The following is an 8,273-nucleotide window of genomic DNA, read 5'->3' on the forward strand; positions in this document are numbered from 1 at the left end:
GTACCTACTCTATAAAAGAGAACCTTACGTACTGTAAATTAAATCTTCACTTCTGCCCGACCCGAAAAGATAAAAATAACCCAGACATGCTATCTACTGTCCTTCCAAGTGGTTATGTCGCGCTGTCGTAGAAAGGAGGGAAATCACATGATAGTTAATTAATTAACGAGGTCCTTTTATTTAAGTTATTTTAAACAGTTGTATAATATTACGTAGATGTCCAAATCCTAACAGAAATTAATGTTTTCAGAAAAGAGCTAAGACAGCCCAGCCACTAGCCTTTATAGAGGGGCGAGCAGAAGCGGGTGGGGAAAACCGGGATGCGACGTAGGCAAATGGACAACAGTACCTGTGCGAGAATGTGAGTCAATATTGAAAGCTCTTTCGTCACTGGAAAACGCATACATATTTCTAGAAAGTACTATACTCACTAATTTGTCTAATCCAATGCACGGGTCTTCTGACCGTTCGTGCTTTGTACCCGAAACAAGTCCTCCTTTGTAGGTCCCCCCCCCAACCTATGATTACATCCAACTACTCTCTCCAAGAACACACATATTAAAATGGAAATGGCACAATAAAACACATTATATAATATATCCTAACCTAAAAGATCTAAAAGTGTACAGTTGGGTGTCTATACTCATTAACTCAGTACTGTTTGAGTTTACTATGACCGTAAGGCGACTTTGACTGTATACGCTTGGTTCTGTGTGGAGAACAGTTGGAAGTTTACTAGTAGAGGGGGTGGGAATGAAGTACATTCAAAAACTCAGGTACAATAAAAATTGAAGTAAAAATAGAATGATGTATTGCTTCGTAAGATATTACAACGAACATCCGGTAATGACCTCCTTATGTCTTGACGCAACCTTTTGAATCACCCGGTATTTCTGTAGCTATCTTCCACCATAGCTGACACAACTATTCTCAACAAAACAAATAAGGAATTTCAGTTAATACACACTGCAGTTTAACTAGCCGTAACCTACAGAATGCATGTAACAGCAAAATCAGCAAATATGAGCATCTATCTATGTTACGATTATTAGCAAAATAAATAAATAAATAAATAAATAAATATTAGTATTCCAGTACGAGAGCGTTATCTTCGGCAATGAGAATCACTGTAAGAGGTCATTTTGGCAACAGTAGGAGTTATAAAATCTACAATACAATACTTGGGCGCCCTGCAAGCGCGTCAACAGTTACTCAACATGATTAATGATAGAACGCAGGATTATAAGTGTTTGTCCTGCCGGAAGGACCTTCCAGAAGGACCTCACCTTCTAGAAGACCTCACCGACATGTCAGCAGGACTTCAAGCTCTTACGGGGAAAACTCTATCGTTGTCCTTCAGGTAAAGACTACAGCAGCACTTTTAATCATGAACAATAAATTAGGTTACATGAGAGCATATGTTCGACATTTGTAATCCAAAGAATATGACAGTATAATATTGCTATATGTTTTAATTAATATTCTATACAATTCTGAACATTGCGTTACTTCTGGAATAATTTTTGTGAAATTTAATCTCTTAGGCATTCTTAGCGCGGGCTTTCGATGGATGATCAGCGATATGATATGATATGAATCCTGTTTAGCACGCTCGTAGCGCGGGCTAGCGAAATGTCTATGAATAGCACCCTTAGATTTTACATTTATAACGAATGAAAATGTATTTACACATTCAAATAACAGCCTGGTAGGTCTATATGTATAACAGTCCCGCGCCATAGCGTCGTGGTCTAAGGCAACATGCCTGAGCTCGCGTTACGGAATGAGCGCGGGTTCGAATTCTCATGGGAAAGAAAAAATTTCTCACGAAATTTCGGCCAGTGTATGGTACCAGTGCCCACCCAGCATCGTGATGAATTTGGTGTGCTAAGAGAGGTAGCGAAATCCGGTTACGCAAACCAGCTATAATGGCTGGGGAGATAATCGTGCTAACCACACGATACCTTCGTCCTGGTTAGACGATCGTTCACCTCTGCTGAGGCATTTGGACGTGAAATCAGCAGCCGACTGGTCGGCCTTGGCCCATCATGATGTGTCGCGCCACGGATTATTATTATTATTATTATTATTTACTTACTTACAAATGGCTTTTAAGGAACCCGAAGGTTCATTGCCGTCCTCACATAAGCCCGCAAGCGGTCCCTATCCTGTGCAAGATTAATCCAGTATCATCATACCCCACCTCCCTCAAATCCATTTTAATATTATCCTCCCATCTACGTCTCGGCCTCCCTAAATGTCTTTTTCCCTCCGGTCTCCCAACTAACACTCTATATGCATTTCTGGATTCGCCCATACGTGCTACATGCCCTGCCCATCTATTATTATTATTATTATTATTATTATTATTATTATTATCATTAAATACAAGTAACAGGCCAAGTGGTTGTTAATGTCCAACTGTCATTGGTGACATCTTTCAACGGGTCTTTTCTCTCATGGTAAATATCAAAATACCTGTTCAGACATTATGGAGCGTTTCCACTCTTTTAGTAAATAAGAAACAATAGGTATTCTTAATTAGTCTGCTATTAACCAGGATTTTTCTAGTCACTACAGTCTAAACACAAAATAATCAAGTTATGGAAACTTTAATGAATATCAATCCTCAGCTATGTCAGCGAAGCTTGGACGATTCGACGTCAAGATGAGCGACATTTAACAACTGTAGATATGATATTTTTCAGAAGAATGGTTCGTTATGGTCTGTTGGATAATAATAAGATAATAATAATAATAATAATAATAATAATAATAATAATAATAATAATAATAATGTCTAAATGCCAGATTTTCCCCTCACTGATAACACCAACAGGCATAATAAATTGAAAATCATCCATCGCAATATAATCGATATGAACGCGTTTAGATTAACGAATAGATTCCCGCTGTTACATTTACAATAATTCACCTCCGGTTCTTCAAAACAGCACAGCTGTTCTATACAGAAGTAATGAAATAATGACATATTGGGCAGCTAACAACACACTAAGCATTATCTTACTGAACAAAGTAAACAAGAAAACATAAGTTATAAACGTTGCTGTATACTTCACTGAAACTTACATGTGACAGAAGATGCTAAAGTTAGGAAATTAATAGGCAGTAAAAAATAAAAATCAGAAGATTGTAAAGCGGAAAGAACCAATAGTGGTCCGAGCCTTCTACCTTTTACTATATGATATGATAATACCAGTCACTTAAACACAAATGTCACATTTGTTAAATAATATTCTATCTAGAATGCGAAAAAAGTAATGCCAGAGACCTGTCATTTTAAGTTCCTGCGTCCTGTCTGAAAGTGTAAATATCTGACATATAAGGATCTCACAAAAAAAAAAACAGCCGACTAAATAATACTTACTTATGGCTTTTAAGCAACCCGCAGGTTCATTGCCGCCCTCACATAAGCCCGCCATCGGTCGCTATCCTGAGCAAGATTAATCCAGCCTTTATCATCATATCCCACCTCCCTCAAATCCATTTTAATATTATCCTCCCATCTACGTCTCGGCCTCCCCAAAGGTCTTTTTCCCTCCGGCCTCCCAACTAACGCTGTACATGCATTTCTGGATTCGCCCATACGTGCTACATGCCCTGCCCATCTCAAACGTCTGGATTTAATGTTCCTAATTATGTCAGGTGAAAAATATAATGCGTGCAGTTCTGCCTTGTGTAACGTCATCCCACTTGGGTACAAATATTTTCCTAAGAACATTATTCTCAAACACCGCTAATCTCTGTCCCTCTCTCAAAGTGAGAGTCCAAGTTTCACAACCATACAGAACAACCGGTAATGTAACTGTTTTATAAATTCTGACTAATATTTTTTGACAGCACACTAGGTGACTAAAGCTTCTCAACCGAATAATAACAGGCATTTAAATAATAATAATAATGCTAATAATAATAATAATAATAATAATAATAATAATAATAATAATAATAATATCTAGATACCAGACTCTTGTACCCACTGATAACACCAACAGGCATAATAAACTGAAATTTCATCCCTCGCAATATAATCGATGAACGCGTTCAGATTAACGAATAGATTCCCGCTGCTATATTTACAATCCTCCTCCGCTTCTTGAATTTTTTTATTGGGTTATTTTACGACGCTGTATCAACATCTATGTTATTTAGCGTCTGAATGAAATGAAGGTGATAATGCCGGTGAAATGAGTCCGGGGTCCAGCACCGAAAGTTACCCAGCATTTGCTCGTATTGGGTTGAGGGAAAACCCCGGAAAAAACCTCAACCAGGTAACTTGCTCCGACCGGGATTCGAACCCGGGCCACCTGGTTTCGCAGCCAGACGCGCTGACAGTTACTCCACAGGTGTGGACTCCGCCTCTTGAAAACAGCACAGCTGTTGTATACAGAAATAATAAAACAAGACCCTATCGGGCAGGTGACAACACACTAAGCATTATCTTACTGGACAAAGTAAACAAGAAAACATATAGTAAGTTATAAACGTTGCTGTTTACTTCACTGATAACTTAAATATGACAGAAGATACTAAAGTTATAAAAATAAAAATCAGAAGATTGTAAAGCGGAAAGAACCAATAGGCTAGTGGTCCGAGACTTCTATCTTTTGCAAGAATAATACAAGTCACTTACGACACAACTGTCAAATTTGTCAAATAAAATAATATTCTACCTAAAATGCAATAGTATTTTAAAAGGAAGTTCCTGCGTTCTGTCTGAAAGTGTAAGTAGTTTGGTAATAATACTCTGATATCAATGAATTTTTACACATTTTTCGCTGTAATGGAAATGTATGTAAGAATAATTATATATGATACATGCCTTTATATTGTAGTTAAGGGGAGATGATAGGTTTTAATATGATGGAAGTACAGTGAATTAAAAAAAAATCTTTAAAATACATTTTGATAATATATTGCGCTATTTTTAAAGATCAGGTGCACAGGGTTTCAAGGGGAATGGACGGTTAAATGTGGTGGAAAACTAGTTTACTTTTAAAAAGTCCTTTAAAATAATCTTTGATATATTATGAAAATTATGTTACATAAAATTTAATGCGCATTTATGACCATGTCAGCTTCTGTGACGTCAATTTTGAAGCTCTAATGCACTGGGTTTTTAAATGACACTAAACTTTGATTACAATTTCCCTTAAGTTTAATTTTTTGCTATAGTCTCATACAAAATGTTAAATGTCTTCGGAACTATAATACAAAATCCATGATATAGGATATTAATAAACCGATCTCTGGAATGGAAATTTGAAAAATATGCCTCCACATTTATAATATAAAATTCATTCTTAAAATGCAATCGTTCATCTTGAAACTTTGAAAACCAATACCAAAATTATACTCCAGACATTTTAAAGAATATGCTTTTAGGAGTAAAATGTTGAAGAGGTTTTATATTAAATATAAACAAATATATATAAAAACTTTTAAAAATTTAATTGTTGAAATTACCCGTTTTAGTGAAGTACTGTATTCTAGTACTTTATTTCTTCAAAATCTGGCTCCCAAATTTGTTTTTATTTTCAAAAACTAATCTTAAATTGGTCAATGTGGAGTATCCACCGCCCACTGAACGAATATTGGTTTAAACGAGCGTTGAGCGACTTCCGCCGATTTTGGAATAGACACCGACGCACTTAGGTTAGGTTAAGTTAGTTTAGGCTTTTATTATCCCGTCAAGATGAAGGTGAAAGCGATTGAGTGTGATTTTTTGTTTTCTATGTTGGCAGTTCAAGTGCGTCGGTGTCTTCCAAAATCGACAGAAGTCGCTCAACGCTCGTTTCACCTGAATATTTCACACTTTTACCACTGCCAATGTTTCGCTATAAATCAATTTTCGCCAATCTAATGTAAAAGACTGCCTACACAAGCAACAAGTTATACTAAATGTTTAGGATTAGTGTAAAACTGGCCTATGTCTCCTATAGTGGGCGGGACATAAGTAACATTCACCCTCAAATTTAAGTTTTTGCAGCAATATCGTCTCTACAAATAAAAAAAATGTGCATGAATTAGAAAAAAATATCGCATTATACCATCCTCTCCCCTTATACCCCTTAAGGTCTGCAATTAAATGCTTTGAACGCGAGAAATTTACCCACAATGCAATACAAACGATATTCCGTGATAACGTCACCTTCCAGACACGTTGGTCGTACATAACCTATAACGGCAAGTAATCCTCAGCTATTGAGAACCATGCTGACATTACAACTTATGTTCGCTTCCTTCTAGCCATGCAATAACTCACCTTTTGACGTCTGCGATGAGACAATTCAGTATTGACAACACGTAGGTACACACCGAGCACTGGACTTTCACTCCTATGAAATATACTTAAAATGCTTTGTTTGTCTTCACTTATAAATTAAATATTGTTTGTTTTGTGTTACGTCACTCTTTTCGTAATGAGTTTTCCGACACTACGCGCACACGTCCGTCGTTGGTACTGGCTACATGCACAAACGGTCCGAGGTTGAGGCTGACCCGAGCCAAGCCTGCGCTTTGCTCTGCTGTCACGCACGGCGTATGAATGAAAATACCGTTCCACCGTGTTTATTTTTTTCTCCGTGGTTCGGTTCGGTCTTATAGGGCATCTATTTGCTTTCCACGATTAAGGAAGGGTAAACACGTCATCGGTGCCATTAGAACAGTCTAACAAAGTCTCCGTTACTCATTTCGCAACGTTTCCTCGAACGGATGTCATTCATCTATGCAGATATTGATTTGTTACGGAACTCGCAGCTTCAATGTCATCCGAAATAAGACCTCAAAGTCACGGTGCACTTTGTCTGGAACCAGATCAATAAGTTCGCATCCCCGAAACCTACTTCAGTGCAACTAAGCTGAGCTTTGGCGTCCTCCTCCTCATGACCCCTTTGACTGAAGTGTGTATTCTCTACTCATTCCATCAGCCGGAACTGCAACGTCTGCTGTAAATTGTAGTATAAGCAATACAGCTTACGCAGGAAACTTAACTTCATGACTGAGTGTTCTAGACCATCAGCCTGTCGGGCAGACGGTCAAGGGTTCGATTCGCGGTCAGGTAGGCCTATAGAATTTTCTTTTGAACAATCCGGCGTTGATAAGTTACCTGCTAAATAGATAATACTATTCCCTCCCAGAAATAAGATGTAACTATATTACCACAGTCTAGTATATACAGTCGCGAAGCTCAATACGTAGTAAATATGCAAACATTAGACAGTTGCTAACCACTAGGATCGCTAATATCGCCTCATTACAGGCAATGTAAAATAGAACCGTCACAGTCTATTGTTTCTAGCACCCTCAAAACTCAAGCTTCGTGACTGTATATAGCAGACTGTGATATTACTTCTTACTGGAAATAAAATTTAAAAACATCACAGAATTTAATTCCGGATAGAACTGATCTATTACATTGAAATTTACTAATCTTCGATGTTACATACATAATGTTTATTTATTGCTTTTTCAGTCTAATATTCAATATGACATTATTGCTTGGGTGGAATTACAAAAACTCCGGCTGAAATTAAATTCTAAACACTGAAATTTGTTAATCTTCGATGCTACTTACTAGAGTTCTACGTAATGTTTATTTATTGCTTTTTCGGTCTATTATTCAATATCGCATTATTTTTTGGGGTGGAATTACAAAAACCCCGGCTGGAATTAAATCCTAAACACTGAAATTTGTTAATCTTCGATGTTACATACAAGAGTTCTACGAAATGTTTATTTATTGCTTTTTCAGTCTATTATTCAATATCGCATTATTGTTTGGGGTGGAATTACAAAAACTCCGGCTGGAATTAAATTCTAAACACTGAAATTTGTTAATCTTCGATGCTACTTACTAGAGTTCTACGTAATGTTTATTGATTGCTTTTTCAGTCTATTATTCAATATCGCATTATTGTTTGGGGTGGAATTACAAAAACCCCGGCTGGAATTAAATCCTAAAAACTGAAATTTGTTAATCTTCGATGTTACATACAAGAGTTCTACGAAATGTTTATTTATTGCTTTTTCAGTCTATTATTCAATATCGCATTATTGTTTGGGGTGGAATTACAAAAACCCCGGCTGGAATTAAATTCTAAACACTGAAATTTGTTAATCTTCGATGCTGCATACAAGAGTTCTGCGTTATGTTCATCTATTGATATTTCGGTCTATTAAATAAACCCTGTTAAAATTGTATCACAAATATCGAATTAAGTATTATAAGCTTACAGGGTGATTCACGAGAA

At 36.8% G+C, this 8,273-nt stretch overlaps 1 protein-coding gene across 1 annotated transcript in view; it reads right to left on the reverse strand.

The window, feature by feature from the left end:
• Positions 1-6,533, reverse strand: part of LOC138697692 (sodium-coupled monocarboxylate transporter 2) — a 340,251-nt gene extending 333,718 nt beyond the window's left edge. The window contains exon 1 of the mRNA XM_069823160.1: positions 6,287-6,533. The gene's annotated coding sequence lies outside the window, so the exon portion shown is untranslated. The remainder of the gene's footprint in view (positions 1-6,286) is intronic.
• Between the last annotated feature and the right edge of the window lie 1,740 nt (positions 6,534-8,273).

This window comes from Periplaneta americana, chromosome 4 (assembly GCF_040183065.1).
Source record: "Periplaneta americana isolate PAMFEO1 chromosome 4, P.americana_PAMFEO1_priV1, whole genome shotgun sequence".
Classification (NCBI taxonomy): domain Eukaryota; kingdom Metazoa; phylum Arthropoda; class Insecta; order Blattodea; family Blattidae; genus Periplaneta; species Periplaneta americana.